This window comes from Capricornis sumatraensis, chromosome 1 (assembly GCF_032405125.1).
Source record: "Capricornis sumatraensis isolate serow.1 chromosome 1, serow.2, whole genome shotgun sequence".
In the NCBI taxonomy this organism is placed as follows: Eukaryota; Metazoa; Chordata; class Mammalia; order Artiodactyla; family Bovidae; genus Capricornis; species Capricornis sumatraensis.
Window position 1 is genome coordinate 149,569,575 of NC_091069.1, and position 25,056 is coordinate 149,594,630.

At 40.3% G+C, this 25,056-nt stretch overlaps 1 protein-coding gene across 1 annotated transcript in view; it reads left to right on the forward strand.

Moving 5' to 3' along the window:
• The first annotated feature begins 1,380 nt into the window (after window positions 1-1,380).
• The window catches only part of ST3GAL6 (ST3 beta-galactoside alpha-2,3-sialyltransferase 6), a 125,550-nt gene continuing 101,874 nt past the window's right edge, over window positions 1,381-25,056 (forward strand). The window contains exon 1 of the mRNA XM_068973850.1: window positions 1,381-1,431. The gene's annotated coding sequence lies outside the window, so the exon portion shown is untranslated. The remainder of the gene's footprint in view (window positions 1,432-25,056) is intronic.

Here is a 25,056-nt window from a genome sequence, read left to right on the forward strand (position 1 = left end):
TTAAAATTTACTGGACAAAGGCTATTCAGCTCTATTTAAATAGAATTAAAGCTACAATGTATCATCTTGCTTTCAGTTAGCCATCAGCAGTTATTCAATTTATTTCAATAGTTACATGGAACTTACTCTGACATCCTATGTTTCACAATTCTTGGGAAGGCTTACTCTGATGCTTCATCCTTCATAATTCTTTAACAGTACTTCCTACAGTTGCCCTGACAGTTCATCTAGCACATACAATTAGTCATATTCTTCAACATTCTTAAAGTTATGTTCAGTCTCTAATAGTACCAATAATAAAAATTCCTGGTTTGATTCTGTGTAGCAAAATAAATTTCCTTATCCAATATAAAATTCTGTGAACAAGATATGCAGATACTTGTAGAGAGATACAGACAAAAGTATGCAAAGTAAGATTAACAAGTAAAGTTTATATTAATACATCTATATATAAGGGTACTTCCGATAAAAGGCTTGGCCCATATTCTCAAACAGGTGACAGTGTTTTTCTTCTGAAAACACTATAAACAGCATCTGGAGGTGTCAGTCATTTAAAGGGAATCCCTGAATAAAAAAGGAAAAATAAGGAGTGGGGAAAGCAGGGAAAGAAAGAAGGAAGAAATGTATATATAGGGCAGCGGAAGGGAAAAGCGGACATTGCTATAATTATTGTCGATTTTGCTGTGACAATGAATTCTAGAGCGGACTGGAAAACAGCACAGGGCAAATGTTTCTGGCCGATCAATAGGACTCGCAGAGGTTAATCCAAACTCAACTTTGTCACTGACTGCATCACGGCAGTTTACCTTCTCTGAGTATACACCCTCCTCCCCTCCCATCCAGGCACGTGAACTCTGCATCACAGCATACTCCCTGTCCAGTTTCAGGCACTTTGCATGATTTGGCTTACTGCCCTTCTCCCTCCTTAGGACTCCCCTGGTAGCTCAGATGGTAAAGCGTCTGCTTACAATGCTGGAGACCCGGGTTCAATCCCTGGGTTGGGAAGATCCCCTGGAGAAGGAAATGGCACCCCACTCCAGTACTCTTGCCTGGAAAATCCCATGGACGGAGGAGCCTGGTAGGCTACAGTCCATGGGGTCGCAAAGAGTCGGACACGACTGAATGACTTCACTTCACTTCCTACTCCCTCCTAGGACATACACCAGGGGCCTGCCTCCATGTGCTTCCCCTCCCCACTTGCCATTTTGGCCTTTGGTGAGGATGGTTCCAGGACAAATTTGACAGAAACAAGTTTTCTCTGGACTCCACACAGCAAAGCCAAATAGGAAATGATACTGGCAGCTTCACTTATGAGGCCAGACACTGGAAAGTGCTGACTAGCAGATGGGAACGCAGTCCCTTAGAGGAACTCACAGATCCACACGGCCACACTGCTTTGCCCTCTGGCCTAGTTCCCCAGGCTGCTTTAGGGTGAGTGAATCAAAAAGTTCTTCTCAGTTTGTCTGAAGAACTCAGTTTGTTGTATTGAATTAGGCTTCCTGGTGGGTTTTTTTGCTCTATCCTAGTGGAAGCCTCTGGGAGGGAGAAAGAAATTCAAGAGTTTGCTGTGGTTTGATCTGTGTAACTAACCAGGAAAAGTGTTGGTTTTATCTTTTCTTCATTCTAGATTACCAGTGTGGTTATTTAGTATCTTGTTAATAACCTAGTGCTAAAAATTTAGCGTTACTTGAGAGGGAAAAATGATGAATGAATGAAGACATGAAAAATATATCTTGTTGATATGCATATTGATTAATAAGTAAATTTTATAAATTTATTAAAAGATAGACTTTTGATAAATACAGATCTGGTTTTCATTCTGCCTTCTATGTGTCCTAGCAGAGTGGCTTAGGACTAGTTGGCTAACTCCCTCAAGCATCATTCAATTTCTTCATCATTGAAATGAAGATGATGGTTCCTACTTCAGAGGGATGTTATGTTTGATAAGAAAGGATGTCTATGAAGTGTAAGACATAGAGTGATCAAGCAGAAATACTAGTTCGCTTTCCTCTCTCTTTAACCAATCATTCCCAAGAGAATACAGATTTTTTTTAAAGTTTTTGAAATAATAAACAAATGCACTGCAGCATTAAAACAAATGCATTTTGAGCTTAAAACCCTCAAAGAGTTTATAAACTAGTTGGGGACATTAATCGGAGAAGGCAATGGCACCCCACTCCAGTACTCTTGCCTGGAAAATCCCATGGACAGAGGAGCCTGGTGGGCTGCAGTCCATGGGGTCGTGAAGAGTCGGACACGACTGAGCCACTTCACTTTCACTGTTCACTTTCATGCATTGGAGAAGGAAATGGCAACCCACTCCAGTATTCTTGCCTGAAGAATCCCAGGGACGGTGGAGCCTGGTGGGCTGCCGTCCAGGGGGTCGCACAGTCAGACACGACTGAAGCGACTTAGCAGCAGGGGACATTAATGCTAGTTCACATAGAACAATAAAAGAATGTTACAAGCTCATAATTTGATTAAGTGGAAACACCTGATGAAACTTTTAGGGGTGTTCCAGACAAAGTCCAAACTCTCTTTCAAAAACAAAAATTTTTTTAAGAGCTCATATTAGAATTAACCTTTCCATAAAACTCTCTTATAAATCCCTAACACTTTATTGCCACTTTATACCTATCATGATGATTACAAAAATAATTTACATGGGCAAATTTCCCCAGGCTTATTCACATTCAATAAAAGAACCATCAAAAATGTATGATGTAAGTAAGAATTCCCAAGTTCCTTCCTGCTCCTGTTTATCAGAGAGGTAGGTACTGTATCAAATAAAAAGAATGACTTGAAAATACAAATTCCCCATTTGAAATTCCACATGGAATCAAAACTCCATAGGAAAAACTTCAAACCTAGACTTTTCATCTTGTGTCTTACCTTTAGAAGCAGTTGATGAAACACATTTGCAATTTTTAAAGCATTTTCAAATGACTCATGAATCATGTTCCTTCTTGGCTATGTAATACAAATCCAGGGTGTTATTTACCATCTTTATGGAAACTATTCTTCTGTATCTCTCTGGCCAATTCTTATGCCACGTACTAATGGATTTTATGATGCTTTTCCTCTCAAGAATCAGACAAAGTAAGAAGTATACAGAAAGACTGAAAATATCTGGATAAAAAACAAATAAGCTCAGTCAAAATTAAAGAGAAGGACAAAAGAATTTACATATCCTTCCTCTACTATGTGTCAGACATTGTTCAAAACATTTTATAATTAACTCATTTAATCCTTACAACAGACATATGGGGTAGGTATAATTGTCTTCATTTTGAAGATGAAAAAAATGAAGTGAGAGAGATGAATTCACTTACCCAACGTCAAAGAGCTGGTGAAAAAAAAATGTAAAATAAAATTCCTTTATTTAAAGAATTGGCTCACACAATTACTCGGGCTGGTAAATCCAAAACCAATAGGTTGAAACTGGCAGGCTGAAGACCCAGAAAAGAACGTGTGTACCAGTTCAAGAACAAAGGCCTTCTGCTAGCAGAACCCCGTCTAGATCTGAGGAGTTCAGTCTTTTGTTCTTTTCAGGCCTTTAGCTGATTGCATGAGGCTCACTCACACTTCAGAGGGCAATCTGCCTTACTCAAAGTCAGCCACTTTAAATGTTAATCTAATTGAAAGAAACCCTCACAAAAACATCCAGAATAATGTCTGACTACATCTACATATCTGGGCACCATGGCCTGCACACGTTGACATGAAGTTGGCCATCATTACATAAATACATATATACTTTTTCATAAAAGATAGAAGATATTTTGATGGTACCTTGGGGATCATGAGTTGGAATATTTGAAGTTCCTGCTTAAGGGCTAAATATATACAAGGCATTGGGCCAAATTCTGTACTGATCATTGAACATAACTGAAAATTTGGTATCATAAATAAATCTTGACTATTATTAATAGCTTCACTTGCAATTAGCCTCTTCCTCCTAAAACCTGAGGGTAAACCAAACAAAAAAAGAGATTCATCAAGATTTTCAAATAAAATGACGTGTTTCTACACTTAAGTAATCTATCTATCTGAGAGAATTAGAAATAGCTCTACAGTCTACCCAAGTCTGAGCTGGAAATAGGGCAAACTTGGACAAAGCATTCAGACTTCTTTGTTTCCCAAAAGGACAATGACTAGAACCACAACTCTCCCCACCTCCTCCCTGAAACACACACACACACAAGTTATGCACAATGATTTAAAATTAAATTTAAACAAGTTAAAGTGGTGTGATTTCTCCCAGAATGTTATAGGTAGCCCTGGTGATAAATTATCTAAAGCAGGGGATATATCAGACAATCTGCTGGGATGCAGGTAGAAAATATCAGAACCTATTAAATCTGTAATGAGAATGAGTATGTAGTTTTTAGTTTAAAATAAATATCTAAACAATAGTCATATTGGCATTTGTCCTTGTGATTATCTACCAATCGTTTGTCACATACAGTATGAAAGGGGACCTAAGGAAGGAGTGAAAGGTGTAGGAGGCCAAGAGGTTGACAATGGCACTCTTCCTTGTTGGTTTCCTGTGTATTGTAGACCACATGTGCCTGGTTCAGTGAATTTATATATCCTGGTTCTGATTTCAAACTAACACTCACAAAATGAACAGATGACTCAAAAAGTGTATCCTGGCAACTAGGTGAAAGAGTGAATAGTGCATGCACAAATGAACAATGAGAAAACTGTAGAGCTGACACTCATTCGCAGCACAAACTTGTCGGGAACATTATCAAAAATATTGAAATATCAATTTAGCATTATGTTGTATGATTAGCATTATGTTATATGGTTAACATAAGGTTTTATGTTAATTTTTATGGTTAACATAAAAATACTATTTTTATTTTTTTATTTTTTAAAAAATACTACTTTTAAACTATTTCATTTTTATTTCATCGCATCAATTGATTGCAAAAGTGGCCACAAATTGTGTCCATTCTGTATGCATGTGCCTTTGCAATATGACTACAGTTCCTCCCATGAAGAAGGGAAGTCTATTCTTCTATCCATTGAATCTGCACTGCAGACAATGGGATGGTAGAAATAATTACACAAGGAGAGACTTAAAAAGTGGTTGTCCACTGGGGATTGTTCCCTTGCTGCTCTTTGGCACCGTGAGGCCCCTGCATGTGTAAATAAGCCTAAGTTAGCCTGGTGGATGATGAGGTGTGGCCCAGTCCCCATAGGAGAGCCAGCTAACTGACAGCGAGGCTGCTGAGCGCCAGTTGACCAGGAAAGCATAGGCAAGACCACCTGAGACTGGAGCAGAACTTTGCAGCTGAGTCCAGTCCACAATGCTAACCCACAATACCAGGAGTTGGTAAGTGAAAGACCGCTATTTCAGGCAAGTTAGTTTTGGAATGGTGAGTTATACAGTAAAAGAAACTAACTGATAGAGAAATTAGTACCTAAAAGAGGGTTGCTATGGTAACGAAAACCTAAAACATGTGGCCCTGGGTCTCTGAATTGGGCAGAGACTGAAGAACATTAAGAACCTGGTAGCAAAATCTAGAAAGGATGAACAAACTATTAACGGTCGCTGGAAAAACAGTGAGGAAATTGCTAGAGCAGTCCAGAAAAATGGCAACATGTATCATGTACTTAAAAACAACTGGCCCGGTGGTTGCCTGCAGAAACTTGGAAGATTTTTTAAAATACATATTGCTAATGAATTTATGAGCCTTGTAAAATGATTTTCTGGCAAAATGTTGAAAGTGTCAATTGATTTCACTTAGCTGCCTAGGAAGACAGAAAAGAGCTGAAGAAAGAATTTAGAGGCAATAAACAGGAAATAAGAGTTTCTTATCACTTTAACCAGTAAAATCCTCCAAGTGAAAGAAACCTGAGATCAAAGATCATATCACAGTGTGATCATTAAAGCTTTAATAAGATATTTGAAAGAATCTAGTTTGAAGGCATCTAGTAGATCCTCTTTAACTGTGAAAAGTTGAGGAGGGGGAGCATCTAAGAATTTTAAGGCTGCTATCCCACAACACACTGACACCCCCACATAATTCGACTTCTAAAGAATTGTGGATGTGGCTTTCCTTGCACTGAATAGACTCCAGTCAGCTTCAGAGACAAACCACAAAGTTTCAAGAGTTGTACTAATGAACCACGTACTTGGGTCAAAGATATTAGATTGCTCAGATTACAAAATATGAGTCTTATGGTAAAGGAACAAAGTCTCGGAAGACAGCCAAGAGCTAAGCTAAGCTAACTAAGAGAGAGCTAAGAGACTTGGAGGACAGTGATGCAGGGAGATGAAACTAGACTTAATCCAGAAATATATCCCACCCCCAGAATGGGCAGACCTAGTAACAAATGTCCTATTGGATCTCAGAACTGCTGTAAACCAGTGGCTGCTATGTGTTTCAGATACCTCCCCTTTGTGATGGCAGTGTTTCCTGTAGCGATCCTGTCTGCCCAATCATGTACATTATTGGGTGTGCTAAGGGCAGATAATCAGTCTCTTTTAAATCATATGTTGCCAGAACAAGCAATGTATGATCTTAAAAGCCACAAGTTCTGAGGAGCCTCATCTGATCTGATTTAGATCACAAGATTCCACACTAGCCTGATGCCGTAATGAGATGAGATTTGGGGGATCTTACACATAGATGAAATGGTAATTTTTTCCAAAGGATAGACTGCTAGATTGCAAAAGTGGCTATAATACATTGTAGCTTCTTCCATCAGGAGATGTCTGTTTTTCCACCCTTTGAACCTAGACAGATATTATGACTTATTTCACCATTCGTGTGCAACAGAATTGATACCACACCAATATAAGGCACCTTTCATTTCATAAACAAAATGAAAAGACAACCTACAGAATAGGAGAAAATATTTGCAAATGATGTGACCAACAAGGGCTTAACATCCAAAGTAGACAACTCATAAAACTCAATAACAAAGAAATTTAAAACAAAGTTTGAAATTGGGCAGATGGCCAAAATAGACATTTCTCCAAAGAAGACATACACTCTGGGCATGTATCTGGAAAAGATGAAAACTAATTTTGAAAGATATATGCACCTTGATGTTCATAGCAGCACTGAGACATGGAAACAACCCAAATGCCCATCAATAAACAACTAGTTTCAGAAGATGTGAGATCTATCTATCTATCTATCTATAGATATGATACATACACACACACACAATGGACTGTTACTCAGCCATAAAAAGAAATGAAATATTGCCATTTGTTACAACATGAATGGACCTAGAGATTATTATATTACTAAGTGAAGTAAGTCAGACAAAGATATATGATATTACTTACATGTAATCTAAAAAATAATACAAATGAATCTATATACAAACAGAAACAAACTCACAGACATAGAAAACAAACTTATAGTTACCAGAGGAGAAAGGGAGGAGGAAGGGGAAAATTAGGAATGTGGGATTAATACATACAAACTATGACATATCATTTAGGTAAACAACAAGGATTTACTGAATAGCCCAAGGAACTATATTCAATATCTTATAATAACCTATAATGGAAAATAATCTGAAAAATCTACATGTATATATAATTGAGTCACTTTTTGTACACCCCAAATTAACACAATATTGTCAATCAACTATACTTCAATTAAAACAAAAACAATGTAAGCTTTTTAAAACATTTTATTTATTTTAATTGGAGGAAATTGCTTTATAATGTCATGTTGCTCTCTGCCATACATCAGCATGAATGAACCATACATATGCCCCCTCCTTCTTGAACCTCCCTCCCACCTCCCACCCCACCCCACCCCTCTAGATTGTCACAGAGCAACAGGTTGAGCTGCTTGTTTTGTATAGAAACTTCCCATTAGCTATCTGTTTTACTTATGGTAATGGGTATATTTCAATGCTACTCTCTCAATTCATCCTACCCTCTCCTGCCCCTACTGTGTCCATAAGTGTGTTCTCTATGTCTGCATCTCTATTCCTGCCTTGCAAATAGGTTCATCAGTACCATTTTTCTAGATTCCATATATATGAATTAATATATGATATTTGAAAAACAATTTAAATTTTATGAAATAAAGCATGAGGTATATTTCATGGTTCTCTGAGATGTCAAAGAAACTAAGGTATCCATCAAAACCAACATCAGAGTAAAAGTAAAAATGGGCTTCCCTGGTAGTTCTGTTGGTAAAGAATCCGCCTACAATACAAGAGACCCCAGTTCGATTCCTGGGTTGGGAAGATCCGCTAGAGAAGGGATAGGCTACCCACCCCAGTATTCTTGGGCTTCCCTTGTGGCTCATCTGGTAAAGAATCCACCTGCAATGCAGGAGACCTGGGTTCTATCCCTGAGTTAGGAAGATGCCCTGGAGGAGGGAAAGGCTGCCCGCTCCAGTATTCTGGCTTAGCAAATTTCATGGACTGTATAGTCTATGGGGTCGCAAAGAGTCAGACACGCCTGAGCAACTTTCAGAAAGCAAAAGTGGAAAACCTAAGTGGTAATCAAGAACAAAACCTAGCATTTCTCTGAAGCCATCTCCAGAAACCCTGGTGGCTTTGAGTTTCAGTTTTCATGTCTGGTTAATTCTGGTGACAGATAACAATGCTCAGGGACCTCCGAGACTGAGAGTTTACTCGGATCACACCCTGCATTGCCTAGGCCCTGTGGGCAAATAATGGCCCTCCAAAGACGTCCATGCCACTGTCTCCTAAACCTGTAAGTTGTTACATGGCAAAAGGGAACTAAGGCTGCAGCAGGAATTAAATTTGCTAATCAGCCCACTTGAAGGTAGATTGTCCTAGCTTATCCAGTGGATCCAGTGTAATCACAGGGCTTTTTAAGTGTGGAAGAGGGAGACAGAAGTTAGAGTCAGAAAGGGATTTGAAGATGTTATGCTGCTGACTTCAAAGACAGAGGAAAGGGCTGTGACTCAAGGAATGTCTATGGCCTCTAGAAGCTGCAACGGGCAAGAAAACCGATTCTCTCAAACAGACGGAAGCAGTGGAGCCCTGCTGATATCTTGAGTTTACCTCGATGAGACTCTTCAGATTTCTGATCTCCAGAACTGTGCCTTTTTAAACCATGGTGATTATTTGTTACAACAGCAACAGAAAAGTAATACAGACCCTAAAGGGATAATATATTTCCAGAACATTCTCAAACAAGATTAAACATTTTCAAAATAAGATTGTTGTGGGGAAATTATGCCTATGGAGATGACAGAATAATTTCTATAATAAATGTTAAAAATGAAATACCAACATATTCAACCCACTCAGGAATTTAACAAACAGACTCTTAACTTTTTGACTTGGATTTAATCAAATGAAAGTGTTATTTGCCTCTGGGAAAATCAAAGCAAGTTTCTTCAACAATTATATTTACTGAAAAAGAAAGAGCTGCCTCACCATAAGTCTGAAACATGAAAATGACTTCAGTCCTTCTGCTGAATTCAAAGCCCTAAGTAGAAATAGATGCCCTTGTCTGAAGTTGTTTCCTTCCTAGTGTTTTGGAGGATTTGCTCTTCTGCCCTAATTGGAAGAAGTAGGTTTTATAAGTGAAGTACAGTGGACCTTGGTGTCTGCGGGGGATTGGCTCCAAGAGCCCAGAAGACACTGGATCTGCAGATGTTCAAGTCCTTTATATAAGACAGTCTATGACAGTCAGCCCTCTGTATAGGCAGGTGCAGAGGACCCACTACCAATGATTCCAATTTCATGGCATTCAAAATATGAATCATGAAGGTTATTTTGGGGCACACTGTACATATAGGAAATGCAACAGACCCATAAGTTCCCAGAGTGAGAGCCCAGTACTGCTTCTGTCTCTAGCCTTTTCATCTCCTTTAAACTCCACAGGCATTTGCTACTACAGCAGTAACCTCAGAGTTTAATATTTTCCTTTCAGAGTTCTGTCCTGTGTTTTAGAACACTTTTGCTAAAGAAAAGCTTTTACGGTGGGTGTGTGTAGTTACTTCAAAAACATTTGAAGCAAAGATAAATTAACTGGCTGGGTTGAAAGGGATTCAGTGTTGGGGAGAAAGGAACTGAAGATAGGATGCAACCAAGAGAACATAATATTGGCTTTGTCCAAAGCTAAGAAACAGCAAATTGTATTCCTCCTTAATGCCCTTACCCTTGACTTCTATCCCTTGCTAAGTACTCAGGAACTAATACTGAGCCCTGGCAGCCTTATATCCTGCACAGCTAATCTGCATAACCCTATCAGAATGTAATTTCTTTTTAACATCCTCACATCTCATCAAGACTCAACTGTTACGATTTTTTCATTCTCCTGCTTTCATGCTAGCTCTTACCAGGAAGGAGCTCACAAACTAACCCATGTGCGATAGTGCATATACAAGATTCTGGTATTTTCCTTCCCACACAGAAGTGGGTGATGCCTCAGACTACTCAGTTTATCTCCTCCAGGAATCCATCCACCCAGAGAGTATCTTCTCTGTCCTTGTCAAATCAGTTTATGGAATTGACGTTGAAAGGTGCCAATAAAGGTAGAACCTGAGCTATGGGAGGAGGAAGAAAAGATATTATCTTCAAAATAAAGAGAGAAAACAATTTTGGAAATTTAGAGTAAATGTAAAGTGCTTAAATGGTGCGGGTACCAGATAAGTGGGAAAAAGGTTAAGAGTTATTACTGGGGAGGGTTAAAAAAATCAACCTTAATGCAATTCTAAAAGCATGAAAATTAAAACCCAACTCCATTTTTACGCCTAATGAATATTTGATCTGTGCTTTTATGAATGAGACTATACAGAGACTGGGGTGTGTTTGTGCTCACTCGCTCAGTCGTGTCCAGCCCTTTTGCATAAGCTGCCTGTATATTTTGGAGACTCAGCCTTTGTCAGCTACTCTGTTTGCAATTATTTTCTCCCATTCTGAGAGTTGTCTTTTCATCTTGTTTATAGTTTGCTCTGCTGTACAAAAACTTTTAAATTTAATTGGGTCCTATTTGTTTATTTTTGCTTTTATTTCCATTACAATAGGAGGTGGGTCAAACAGGATCTTGCTATGATTTCAGCCAAACAGTATTCTACTTATGTTTTCCTCTGTTTAATAGTTTCTGGCCTTACATTTGAGTCTTTAATCCATTTTGAATTTATTTTTGTGTGTGGTGTTAGGAAGTGTCCTAATTTCATTCTCTTACACATAGCTGTCCTTTTCCCAGCACCACTTACTGAAGAGGCTGTCTTTTTACCATTGTATATTCTTAATTCCTTTGTCAAAGATAAGGTGACTGTAGGCGCCTGGGTTTATCTATGGGCTTTCTATCTTGTTCCATTGGTCTATATTTCTATTTTTGTGCCAGTACCATACTTGATGACTGTACCTTTATAGTATAGTCTGAAGTCAGGAAAGTTGATTCCTCCAGCTCCATTTTTCTTTCTCAAGATTGCTTTGGCTATTCAGGATCTTTTGTGTTTCCATAGAAATTGTGAAATTTTTCATTCTAGTTCTGTGAAAAATGCCACTGGTGATTTGATAGGAATTGCACTGAATCTGTAGATTGCTTTGGGTGACTTTTCTAGTAGCTGAGCTAGTAAAAAATCCACCTGCAAGGCAGGAGACCCCAGTTAGATTCCTGGGTTGGGAAGATCCACTGGAGAAGGGGTAGGCTACCCACTCCTGTATTCTTGGGTTTCCCTTGTGGCTCAGCTGGGAAAGAGTCTGCCTGCAATACGGAAGACCTGGATTTGATCCCTGGGTTGGGAAGATCCCCTGGAGAAGGGAAAGGCCACCCACTCCAATATTCTCGCCTGAAGAATTCCAAGAACTATATAGTCCATGGGGTCGCAAAGAGTCAGACACAACTGAGTGGCTTTCACTTCCACTTTGGGTAGTAGTGTCGTTTTCATAATATTGACTCTTCCAATCCAAGAACATGATGTATAATGCACACACATTCACACATATGTATTAAATATATGCAGCAGGCACTGTCCTAAGCTCTTTACAGATATCACCAGATTTAATTCTCAGCCTTATAAAGGTAGGCTTTCAAATCTCCATTTTATAAATGGAGAAACTAAGGTTCACGAAAGTAAAGTTCCCTCTCAGAACCCACAGAGGTCACATAACAAGCAGCTATTAGACCCAGAAGATGAATTCATTATGCTCTCAATCCCCACTAATACTATTTCCCTTAATATGGACAGAGTAAATATTAGAAAATGAGTGGTTATATCAAGCACTTGTCATCAACTCTATTTTGTACCTAAGGGAATTGGGATTTGTGTGTGTGTGTGTGTGTGTGTGTGTGTGTTTAATTTAGCTGCTCTGCACGGCTTGCAGGATCTTAGTTCCCTCACTAAGGGATTGAGACTAGCCGCCCCCCCACCCACCACCACCCACCCACCCACAGTGAAAGCTCCCACTGTTGTACTGACTACTGGGCCATCAGGGAATTCCCGAAACTGGGATTTACACAAGCTAAATGAGTTATCTAAGATCACAGAGTTTGTTAGAGGCCCAAACTGGAAAATTTTTACTTCAGTCTCCTATAATTCAAGAAATCCACAACATAGTAGTCACATAAAAAGGATAATACAATTTCTTTGTTCATCCAAGTTAGGGATAAAGTGGCTAGTATAAATGGTAAGGGTTTTCATTTTCTCCAGATAAAATATATAGACGAATTTTACTTTTTTTTTTTCTGTTTTGGTCCAAAGTCATTAGCTAAAAGTTCATATTTTAATAAAGAAATGCTTGCATACTTAAACATGCATGTAGAAACTGGCATTTTAATCCTCAAAAATTTTTATATAAAGGATTTCATAACAGCAAAGAAAAAAGAAAGAAAAAAGAAAAAAACCTTCCTCACTCAAGGTTTCTTTGTTAATGAGTCAAAATAGACAAAATCTAGAAGAGTTTCACTTATGTGCTGGTCAGATCGTCACAATTTTCTTTCACTGTTTAAAGTCAGCCTTTCAGTCACAGTCTCTAAATGAAGTGTGGTTCTATCCTGAGCTTCTCAATATATAACCTCCTGGGAAGTACCTTGTACTGGGTTGCTAGAGGCTTTCTTGATTCAATTTTACATCTTCAATATACATAACCTTCCCCTGATGAGCTAAAGGCCGTTTATAAAGTTACTGAAAACAGATCAGAATGAGCGGTTTCCTTTACTTACACCTTTTAAAGCTACCATTTTAGCAAGAATCTCCAAATTCTCTATTCATTATTCATGGGTCCTCATTATTCAGAGAAACAGATCATCTGTTTTCATCTCCCTTCGTGGACTCTCCCCTTGCTCTCATGGGCCACACAAGGGGTTCACCACTGTTTCTAACGACACACAACACTCCGGTTTCTTCTCTCGTCTTTACTCCCAGCCAGTGTTGTCTACCAGTGAATGATACTCACCTCAGTGTACCATGACCTCAGAAACCTGCCCACAGCCACCTCCCTGCCTCTGTTATGGTTATTCACCCTTCTGCTTCTTGTATTTATAGAGAAGGATATCTGTGCCTCTCCTGTAGTATGAGTTTCTATTAAATTTGCTTGCGTGTCTGGAGCATGAACTCCGTAATGGCAGAGATCTGTTTTTCATCCTTGATTCCCCTGCACTAAGATCAGGGTCTGACGTGACAGGCGGGTCTGTAGAACTATTGGATACAAACTGTTTGCTGGGCCAGTCCACGTCACTATGTTACATTCCTCCCAAACCTGCAGGAGGCAGGAAGAAAAAAAGAAAGGCAGGCCCCGGCAAGGGCAGCAAAAGAAATTTACAATTATTGATAAACTGGATGCTATAAGGCATGAGACTCTTAGAACAGGTCCAGAGGGAACAGTTCATAATCTTGAAAACAAGATATGATCCTGGGGTCAGAAAACTGACCCCAGACTGTTTCTCAACTGGAGTCTCAGAGTCACATGTTTTACATATCTGGTGGAAAATCTATAGATAAGTATGTTAGTCTTAGTAACTGATTTGTTATGATAACTGTTTCCTAATTACTCAATGGTTAATGATCATTTTGCTCTTCGGCCCTGAAGGCCACATGAGTTATAGTTTAATTCCTGCATATTCTTTCATTCATGACTGTAAGTAAAATAAAGCTCGCTTGGATTCAGTTTTGGCACCTTCACCTTGGAGTGGTGTTGGTCCCCTGATCTTCGCTTTTCTCTGAATTCTTGTGTCTCGTTTCTCATTCTCTAGCAGTATCACGCTTTTGGAAACCCTGCTTGTCGAGCTGATCTCGGCACAAACCAAAGCTTCTTAGTCTAATAGAAAGAGGGAAACTTGGGATCCGTTCTCTGCTGCTGCTGCTGCTGCTAAGTCGCTTCAGTCATGTCCGACTCTTTGGGACCCCATGAATTGCAGCACGCCAGGCCTCCCTGTCCATCACCAACTCCCGGAGTTCGCTCAAACTCACGTCCATCGAGTCGGTGATGCCATCCAGCCATCTCATCCTCGGTCGGCCCCTTCTCCTCCTGCCCTCAATCCCTCCCAGCATCAGAGTCTTTTCCAATAAGTCAACTCTTTGCACGAGGTGACCAAAGTACTGGAGTTTCAGCTTTAGCATCAGTCCTTCCAAAGAACACCCTGGACCGATCTTTAGAATGGACTGGTTGGATCTCCTTGCAGTCCAAGGGACTCTCAAGAGTCTTCTCCAACACCACAGTTCAAAAGCATCAATTCTTCAGCACTCAGCTTTCTTCACAGCCCAACTCTCACATCCATACATGACCACTGGGAAAACCATAGCCTTGACTTAGACGGACCTTTGTTGGCAAAGTAATGTCTCTGCTTTTTAATATGCTGTCTAGGTTGGTCATAACTTTCCTTCCAAGGAGTAAGCATCTTTTAATTTCATGGCTGCAATCACCATCTGCAGTGATTTTGGAGCTCCCAAAAATATAGTTTGCCACTATTTCCACTGTTTCCCCACCTATTTGCCATGAAGTGATGGGGCTGGATGCCATGATTATTTAAACTTTCAGCATCTGTTTTCTGTGAGAGTTTTGGAAAAGTAATAAGTAGTGCATTGAAAATATATAAAATACCTATCATTGTAACACAATGTTATACACATTGTAACACTATGTAACACAATTCAGTGAAGTGTGACTATTAAAATTATTTTGTTCTTGTGGCCCTTGATGGTCACACCCCTACTAAAGGTTGTGTGTGTGCACATTACACACCTAGCTGGAGAGGACAACTCTCACCTGGTCAGAATGATGTGTTCTTTAGAAAATTTCCTGGCCCTCACTTCCCAATGGGATCATTCATCAATCAATGCCACTGTTTAATCTTGCCATAATCCCTGTGCCCTTACTTCAGTGATAGTCATAACCTATGGAGGTTATATTTTTCTTTCTTTGGAGATTTTTTGTTCTGACATGTTTGCTATTTTGTGGTGGTTTAATCACTAAGTCATGCCCAACCCTTGCAACCCCATGGACTGTAGCCTGCCAGGTTCCTCTGTCCATGAAATTTCCCAGGCCAGAATACTGGAGTGGGTTGCCATTTCCTTCTTCAGGGGATATTCTCAAACCAGGGATAGAACATGGGTCTCCTGCATTTTAGGTGGATTCTTTACTGACTGAGCCACCAGGGAAACCTGTTTGCTATTTTACACTAAAATATTCTGTACACTCATAAAACAATCACACTTTAAAATATAGGAAATATTCTCTTTTTAAATCAGCCCTTGAGCACTCACTAAATGCTGAAACTTAAATTTTCTTATCATTAAAAATATACAGTAGCACTCTATGTATTAATATATATCTCCCTGTCATACAAAGTGAAGAAGTTTCTTTGCTTTGAACTGAGAGATACTTTAGTTAAAAGCATCAGTTGTTAGGAAACCTTACTTGCTTTCACAATACAAAGAACCATCTGGGCCTCCGGTAGTTTAGATGGTTTGATAACAGATCACTGGTTAAATGTTGAGGGGAAGAGAATGATCATTTATTGCAGCTGCCAGATCAGAGAAGAGTGTCTGTCATAAAACAGATAAGAAAACTCTAAGATCGAAGGTCTCTTCACCAGGACCCAGCTAGTATTGAGGCCCGCAGAATTTAGACCTAGGCCTGACTGACTAAAACCCTAGAATCTTGCACCTAAAGCCCGCGATCATTTTATCATTGCAGGATGCAGTGTGTGAATGATCCTTCTAACATGTTGTCCGACTGCCATCCCTCCCACCACAAAGTACAAAACCTATAACCTATTCCCCTTCTCATCCAATGTAGGTAGCCCAATTTGTCGCTCTACTAGAACTACAGAAGAAAGGGAGGGCTTAAAAGAAATCATCCCCTCAAAAGAAATTTCCACCATCTCAAGAATATTTGGAGCTAATCGGAATCTAGAAAGACAGGTGGTGTTTTGTACATCTGCAGATAACAGTGACCCTGGTAAACCATTTCCTAGAAATAATTTTTTGGTGGTTATCTGGAAGTGAGTGGTTTTGTTTGGTTGTGTTTTGTTTATGGATGGTTGGTTTAGGGAGGGATGAATAATTTTATAGTCATGGGATTAGGGTTAGAGTTAAACCCCCTCCTCAGGTTCGTCAGACCAGTTGGAAGAAATGAGCTTGTCAGTTGCAGACAGTTATTTTCAGGCTGTAGAAACTGTAGAAGGAATTTGAGGCAATCCATTATTTTCCAGATCTGAGGTCCCTCTGCCAAACTTCTTTCTGGCTAACACTCTAATTTCCCTTGGGGTTTTCCTTCTTTAACAAGATGTCTTTGTTTTGATTTAGCCTAGGACTAGGCTGGGGTCTTAGGGAGGAAAAGACTTTAAACAATTTGCATTTGAAATGAGGAAGTGAAAAAAAAAAAGAAACAAAAAACCAATGTTGTGGCAAAGGCAGCTGTTTCCTATAGAACCTTGATAACTTGCAGCTGTTCACTGTCCTTTGAAACAAGTGGAAACTGGCTTCCACCCTGGCCTTGCCTGCTGCTTCTCCAGCCTACTTCACCTGTCCAATAGCTCTGACTTCCCCACTGTCATTTCCCCTGCAAGGTGACATCCTGGGATACATGTATGAGCTCTGGTACAACTCAATCAGTTCTTCACTCACTTATGAGCAAAGTTATGCTTTTCTTACAATGGCGATGACAGATGACACTACAAATACTCCCTCGTTTAATCCTCAGAGTTCCCCAGTGAGGAAGACTGTATTATTATCCTCATTTCATTGAAGAGGAAAGCAAGACTTCAGCCTTGTGTCCAAGTTGTTTTTCTAACTCCAAGGTCTGCTATCTGAACCAAAGGGTTTCAAAATATCTTCCTATCAGCAGAGTGCTTGTCAGGAGCAGAGATTTCCAGGCAGCCACCTCAGAGATCCTAACTGAGTAAATGTGGAGTGAAGCCCAGTAATCTGTTTTCAACAGACATCTCTGATGAAGGCAGGGTTTAAATCTTCCCAGTGAGCTTCTCCGTTTTTATGTACCCTGCTTGGCACAGCCCCATCACATGTCTCATTTCTGATTAAGCACTCCCTCTGGTTTCTCAGAGCACACAGCTCTCATGGACCGTACAGCAGGAACCACGGTGTGTGTTAAAATTAGCTGGTTTTATTTCTGTCTCCCTGACTAGCTGGGAGCTACTTCACATCCAGGATACTGTTTCTTTTTGACTTCCTCTTCCTGAATTGCTCCCTCTGCTGATCTTTACATAGCTGGGTTCTCTTCATTACTGGGGCTTCAACTTAAAAGATCCCTTCTCAGAGAACCCTTTATAATAATCTTAAGAATTTAAGTCAGAAGCCCACCAGTAATTCACTGTTGTATCACTCAATTTTCACGTAGCGCGGAGCACAGGGCTTGGCATAGTAAGTGTTCAGTTAGAATTCTTGATAGATTATCCAAAGGTAAATTTAGTACATTCTTAGGGCACCAGGAGAAGAGGTACCCTATTTTTCTTTTTAATAGAGGTTGGCATATAATTATATTTTTAAACTTTAGAAGTCAAGTGCCCAAAACAAAAACAGGCTCTTGCTGGTCTCTTATGGCTTAGAATTATTTTATATTGAATTATTTATTGAAAATGAGATCTGTAGCATGTGGGGCCTTTGAGTCTCTAAAGGCTTTAACCTGGCACTGGTATATTGGCAGATATTATTATCCAGTCCCATGTTGAAGAGCACACTGCTCTCCCCAAATCTTCATGTGTTCACCAACCAGGAAGCTCTCTGAACCCTATCTTGTTGGGCTTTTACAATAGGCACTATTGATTAAATGATTGGCCAATGGTTGATTAAATGACTTAATTCACCCTCCAGTCTCTCTCCCCTTCGGGGAGGTCTGGGAATGAATCCAAAAGTTCCATCCCTCTAACCACAGAGTCAAACACCCTCTTCCAACACCACAAGAGAAAATTCTACACATGGACATCACCAGATGGTCAACACCGAAATCAGATTGATTATATTCTTTGCAACCAAAGATGGAGAAACTCTATACAGTCAGCAAAAACAAGACTGGGAGCTGACTGTGGCTCAGATCATGAACTCCTTATTGCCAAATTCTGACTTAAATTGAAGAAGATAGGGAAAACCACTGGACCATTCAGGTATGACCTAAATCAAATCCCTTATGATTATACAGTGGAAGTGAGAAATAGATTTAAGGGACTAGATCTGATAGACTGCCTGATGAATTATGGACAGAGGTTTGTGATACTGTACAAGAGACAGGGATCAAGACCATCCCCAAGAAAAGAAATGCAAAAAAGCAAAATGGCTGTCTGAGAAGGACTTACAAATAGCTGTTGAAAAAATGAGAAGTGAAAGGCAAAAGAGAAAAGGAAAGATATACTCAGTTGAATGCAGTGTTTCAAAGAGTAGCAAGGAGAGATAAGAAAGCCTTCCTTGGTGATCAGTGCAAAGAAATAGAGGAAAACAATAGAATGGGAAAAACTAAAGATCTCATCAAGAAAATTAAAGATACCAAGGGAACATTTCATGCAAAAATGAGCTCAATATAGGACAGAAATGGTAGGGATCTAACAGAAGCAGGAGATATTAAGAAGAGGTGGCAAGAATACACAGAACTGTGCAAAAAAAGATCTTCATGACCCAGATAATCACGATGGTGTGATCACTCACCTAGAGCCAGACATCCTGGAATGTGAAGTCAAATGGGTCTTAGGAAGCATCATTACAAACAAATCTGGTGGAGGTGATGAAATTCCAGTTGAGCTATTTCAAATCCTGAAAGATGATGCTGTGAAAGTGCTACACTCAATATGCCAGCAAATTTGGAAAACTCAGCAGTGGCCACAGGACTGGAAAAGATCAGTTTTTATTCCAATCCCTAAGAAACACAATGCCAAAGAATGCTCAAACTACCACACAATTGCACTTATCTCACATGCTAGCAGGAGAAGGCAATGGCACCCCACTCCAGTACTCTTGCCTGGAAAATCCCATGGATGGAAGAGCCTTGTAGGCTGCAGTCCATGGGGTCACTAAGAATCGGACAAGACTGGGCAGCTTCACTTTCACTTTTCACTTTCATGCATTGGAGAAGGAAATGGCAACCCACTCCAGTATTCTTGCCTGGAGAATCCCAGGGACGGTGGAGCCTGATGGGCTGCCGTCTATGGGGTCGCACAGAATTGGACATGACTGAAGCGACTTAGCAGCAGCAGCAGCACATGCTAGCAAAGTAATGCTCAAAATTCTCCAAGCCAGGCTTCAACAGTACATGAATGGTGAACTTCCAGATGTTCAAGCTGGATTTAGAAAAGGCAGAGGAACCAGAGATCAAATTGCCAACAGTCATTGGGTCATTGAAAAAGCAAGAGAGTTCCATAAAAACATCTATTTCTGCTTTATTGACTATGCCAAAGCCTTTGACTGTGTGGATCACAATAAACTGCAGAAAATTCTTTAGGAAATGGGAACACCAGACCACCTGACCTGCCTCTTGAGAAACCTGTATGCAGGTCAGGAAGCAACAGTTAGAACTGGACATGGAACAACAGACTGGTTTCAAATAGAGAAAGGAGTATGCTAAGGCTGTATATTGTCACCCTGCTTATTTAACTGATATGCAGAGTACTTCGTGAGAAATGCTGGGCTGGATGAAGCACAGGCTGGAATCAAGATGGCTGGGAGAAATATCAATAACCTCAGAAATGCAAATGACACCACCCTTATGGCAGAAAGTCAAGAGGAACTAACGAACCTCTTGATGAAAGTGAAAGAAGACAGTGAAAAAGTTGGCTTAAGCTCAACATTCAGAAAACGAAGATCATGGCATCTGACCCCATTACTTCATGGGAAATAGATGGGGAAACAGTGTAAACAGTGACAGACTTTATTTTGGGGGGCTCCAAAATCATTACAGATGGTGATTGCAGCCATGAAATTAAAAGATGCTTGCTCCTTGGAAGGGAAGTTACGACCAATATGCTGCTGCTGCAGCCCACCAGGCTCCTCTGCCCACAGAATTCTCTAGGCAAGAATACTGGAGTGGGTTGGCATTTCCTTCTCCGTATGACCAACCTAGATAGCATACTAAAAAGCAGAGACATTACTTTGCCAACAAAGGTCCGTGTAGTAAACACTATGGTTTTTCCAGTAGTCATGTTTGGATGTGAGAGTTGGATTATAATGAAAGCTGAGTGCCAAAGAATTGGTGCTTTTGAACTGTGGTGTTGGAGAAGACTCTTGAGAGTCCCTTGGACAGCAAGGAGATCCAACCAGTCCACTCTAAAGGAAATCAGTCCTGAATATTCATTCGATGGACTGATGCTGAAGCTGAAACTCCAATATTTTGACCACCTTATGTGAAGAACTAACTCATTGGAAAAGACCCTGATGATGAGAAAGATTGAAGGTGGGAGAAGGGGACGACAGAGGGTGAGATGGCTGGATGGCATCATTGACTCAATGGAGATGAGTTTTCGTAAACTATGGTAGTTGGTGATGGACAGGGAGGCCTGGCGTGCTGCAGTCCAAGGGGTCACAAAGAGTAGGACACAACTGAGCAACTGAACTGAACTGAACCACAGAGTTGGTTCGCCTGAAAACCAGCCCCTGTTCTTCGGTTAGGTGCAAAATTCACCTCCTTAACAACAAAAGATGCCTTTGTCAATCTCATCACTTGGGAAATTTGTGCCAGAAATGGGTACTGAGACCAAATATATAGTTCTTATTATAAATCACAATGTCACAGTAGTCAGTGAGGCCCCAAATGCAAGAGCATCAAAAGTACAGAAAACATAAGAAAATATAGTTTATTTTGTTTAGTCCTGTAAACTCCCAAAAGATGACTGAAACATAGGTGCAGGTTTCTGGAAATCTTCACTTTCTAACTGGAAGAGTGCCTGAGAGAAGTGGAAACACCTTTTCTTTTTCCATTGTCTTAGACTCTGTAATTAAAATTTGACTTGACATTCTTCCTTAGACTTGGGGTTGACAGACCAAATTTTCCTGCTCTGTCCAGTTTTAAAAGAAAAGATTCTTGTAAATGTGCTGTACTTTACAGATATTCTTAGTAAACTTTGGCAAGGATGTGGCTCAGAATGAAACTACTCTATTCAGCTGTAAATGCAGACTGAGGACCTGTAAAATAGTTGAAGAAAAGCTATGTGAGAAGAGAAAACATGCACTGTTATCACTGGTGAGCTGATCCTTTCCGGAACCTAAAACTGGGCCAGGAAACTGTTTCAACTCATCCCAATTGAAAAGGAGAATGAGATGGATGGGATAAAACTGAAAATGGAGAAGTGAGAGGCTTAAGGAGATTGTAAGGGTATTTAGGAATATATGGTCCCAAACAGACATTTATCAGAAATCAAAGGGCAATTCTCTCTTCCACATGAGGGAAATCATCTTTTGCTGCTGTTGGCATATTTTTCTGAGTATCTCTTGGCTGAATTTTCAAAATAGCAGAAGAATCAGTTTATCAATATATAGTGGGTTTAGTGCATTACTTAGAAATGTTGATATCATAGACTCTTAGACATGTGCATTTTAGGAATTAGAAAATTAATCCTATATATATGCAGAAACTGATTCTGAAAACAGTTATATTGTTAATACAGTCAAGTTATTCCATTGCTAGACACCATGTGGTGTTACTTTGAATGGCTAGATAAGTATACTGCCCTTTAAAGAAATGCGTGTGTGCTAAGTCGCTTCAGTTGTGTCTGACTCTTTGCGATCACATGGCCTGTAGTCCACCAGGCTCCTCTATCTGTGGGATTCTCCAGCCAGGAATACTGGAGTGGGTGGCCATGCCCTTCTCCGGGGGATCTTCCTGACCCAGGGATCGACCCTGCATCTCTTACATCTCCTGCATTGGCAGGTGGGCTCTTTACCACTAGTGCCACCTGGGAAGCCCCTTTAATGATATGGTTTGGTCCAAAAGATAAAATTAAAGTAGAGAGAAAATGAACCAAGAAACATGTCTAACAGAATTTTCTACCTGGAAATCAAGTCAGCAATCTTGATTTAAAATTAGTTCTCAAAGCCTGCATTTTTATAAATTCTATAGAGGGACCATGAAGGGAAAGGCTACCCACTCCAGTTTTCTGGCCTAGAGAATTCCATGGACTCATGGGGTCACAAAGAGTCGGACACGACTGAGCGACTTTCACTCACTCACTCACTCATAAAAGGTCCGTGGTTATTTTCTGATGAGAGACTGGATTGTCAGCATACTAGAGTGCCATTGTACTGCAAGGTGCTTTTCAGGCTGTGAGATGAAAAATGTGACTGACTTTAACACTGAGTGTACTTTAATATTACATATTAATGTAATAAATGGCATGCACAATTCAGTAAATTAACTTCACAACAATTCCAGAGTTGGATAATTTAGCAGCTGGGCCACCTCGTGAAGGATCCATCCTTTCTGTCTTCTTGTTCTGCCATCTCCAGATGCTGCTAACTTCATGGCTCATTCCTGGAAGAAAGACAGAACACTCACCATTTTTGTTTACCTTCTGAAGAGATAAGGAAAAATTTTCCGAAAGCATGCCTGTTCTTGACCTCCTCAACCACAGTGGTTACCATGGTTGGTTCAAGCCAATCCTGATTTACACCCCTGGGGCTGGAAAAAGTCTAATCTCCCTTAAAGTTTATGGCCCATCGAGTTCTCAAAATACTTGGGTTTCTTTTGACAAGAGAGCAGGGGAAAATGGATTTCAGACCAACCATTCCTTCAAGAAGGCAGTGTGTCTGACAGTCAGTGGGGCACAAAGAAGGGTTTGCATCACTCCTTCTCCCACCATTTATATCAGCTTCTCCCTGATAGCTCAGTTGGTAAAGAATGCAATGCAGGAGACCCCAATTTGATTCCTGGATTGGGAAGATCCCCTGGAAAAGGGAACAGCTACCCACTCCAGTATTCTGGCCTGGAGAATTCCATGGGGTTGCAAAGAGTTGAACACAACTGAGAGACTGTCACTTTTTCCCACCCCTTTACAAAAAGGAATCCTTCACTTGAGCTTGGCTATTTTTCTGGATAGAAGTAAAATAAATAATTTCTTTCTGTTGCTTTAACTGCAAAAGGATTTAAATGCAGCTCTCATGTGACTCTGATCCCTATTCCTGAAGCTACTAAGCTTCAGCCAGTCCTTGTGGTTTCCAAACCCTTCACTATGTCTTCTCACTACATGTTCTTTATTTCTCGTTGATGAACTAGGAGAAATGCAACTTTCAAGACTTACCTCTGGAGAGCCTTTTCAAATTCCTTGTGGTCATTCTGCACCCCCCTTCTCTGGTGTTATCCTCTCATGCCTCCTCAGTTCAGTTCAGTTCAGTTGCTCAGTTGTGTCCTACTCTTTGTGACCCCATGAATCGCAGCACGCCAGGCCTCCCTGTCCATCACCAACTCCCGGAGTTCACTCAGACTCACATCCATCGAGTCAGTGATGCCATCCAGCCATCTCATCCTCTGTCATCCCCTTCTCCTCCTGCCCCCAATCCCTCCCAGCATCAGAATCTTCTCCAATGAGTCAACTCTTCACATGAGGTGGCCAAAGTACTGGAGCTTCAGCTTCAGCATCATTCTCTCCAAAGAAATCCCAGGGCTGATCTCCTTCAGAATGGACTGGTTGGATCTTCTTGCAGTCCAAGGGACTCTCAAGAGTCTTCTCCAACACCACACTTCAAAAGCATCAATTCTTCAGCGCTCAGCCTTCTTCACAGTCCAACTCTCACATCCATACATAACTACTGGAAAAACCATAGCCTTGACTAGACGGACCTTAGTCAGCAAAGTAATGTCTCTGCTTTTGAATATGCTATCTAGGTTACTCATAACCTTTCTTCCAAGGAGTAAGCGTCTTTTAATTTCATGGCTGCAATCACTACCTGCAGTGATTTTGGAGCCCCCCAAAATAAAATCTGACACTGTTTCCACTGTTTCCCCACCTATTTCCCATGAAGTGATGGGACCAGATGCCATGATCTTCGTTTTCTGAATGTTGAGCTTTAAGCCAACTTTTTCACTCTCCTCTTTTACTTTCATCAAGAGGCTTTTTAGTTCCTCTTCACTTTCTGCCATAAGGGTGGTGTCATCTGCATATCTGAGGTGATTGATATTTCTCCATGCCTCCTCAGTACCCACATATACTGAACTCAACATGCAGTCATTATGCCAAAGGCTTCATCGAGAGTCTCACTTAGCCTTTAGAGGAACACTATGGGACAGTTAAAATTTTACCTCAGTTTCATAAGTGACCACACTGAGACACAGAGAGGTTAAGTCATTCGTGAGGTCACACAGTATATAAATGGTGAGACCCGGATTCAAAACCAGATGATTAGACTCCAGAGTCCTGGCTCATGAGCATTAGATTCTACAACCTCCTATGCTTTTAGCTCCAGAGTTCTTCTCGCCAAGTGACTGGAACATAGTGAACACTTTACAAATGTTTGCTAAATGAATGATTGACAATTTTTCTCTTCTGTAGAATATCATTTATTATGCGATGCCTGGTATTGAAAACACTGCTCCAAATGGTTTTTGACCAGAACAAAATAAGTGGCACATGTGGGAAGCCAGATAATGCTCCCTCCCAAAATTGTCTATATCCTAATCCCCAGAAGCTGTGAATGCTGTGCTGCAGTCCAT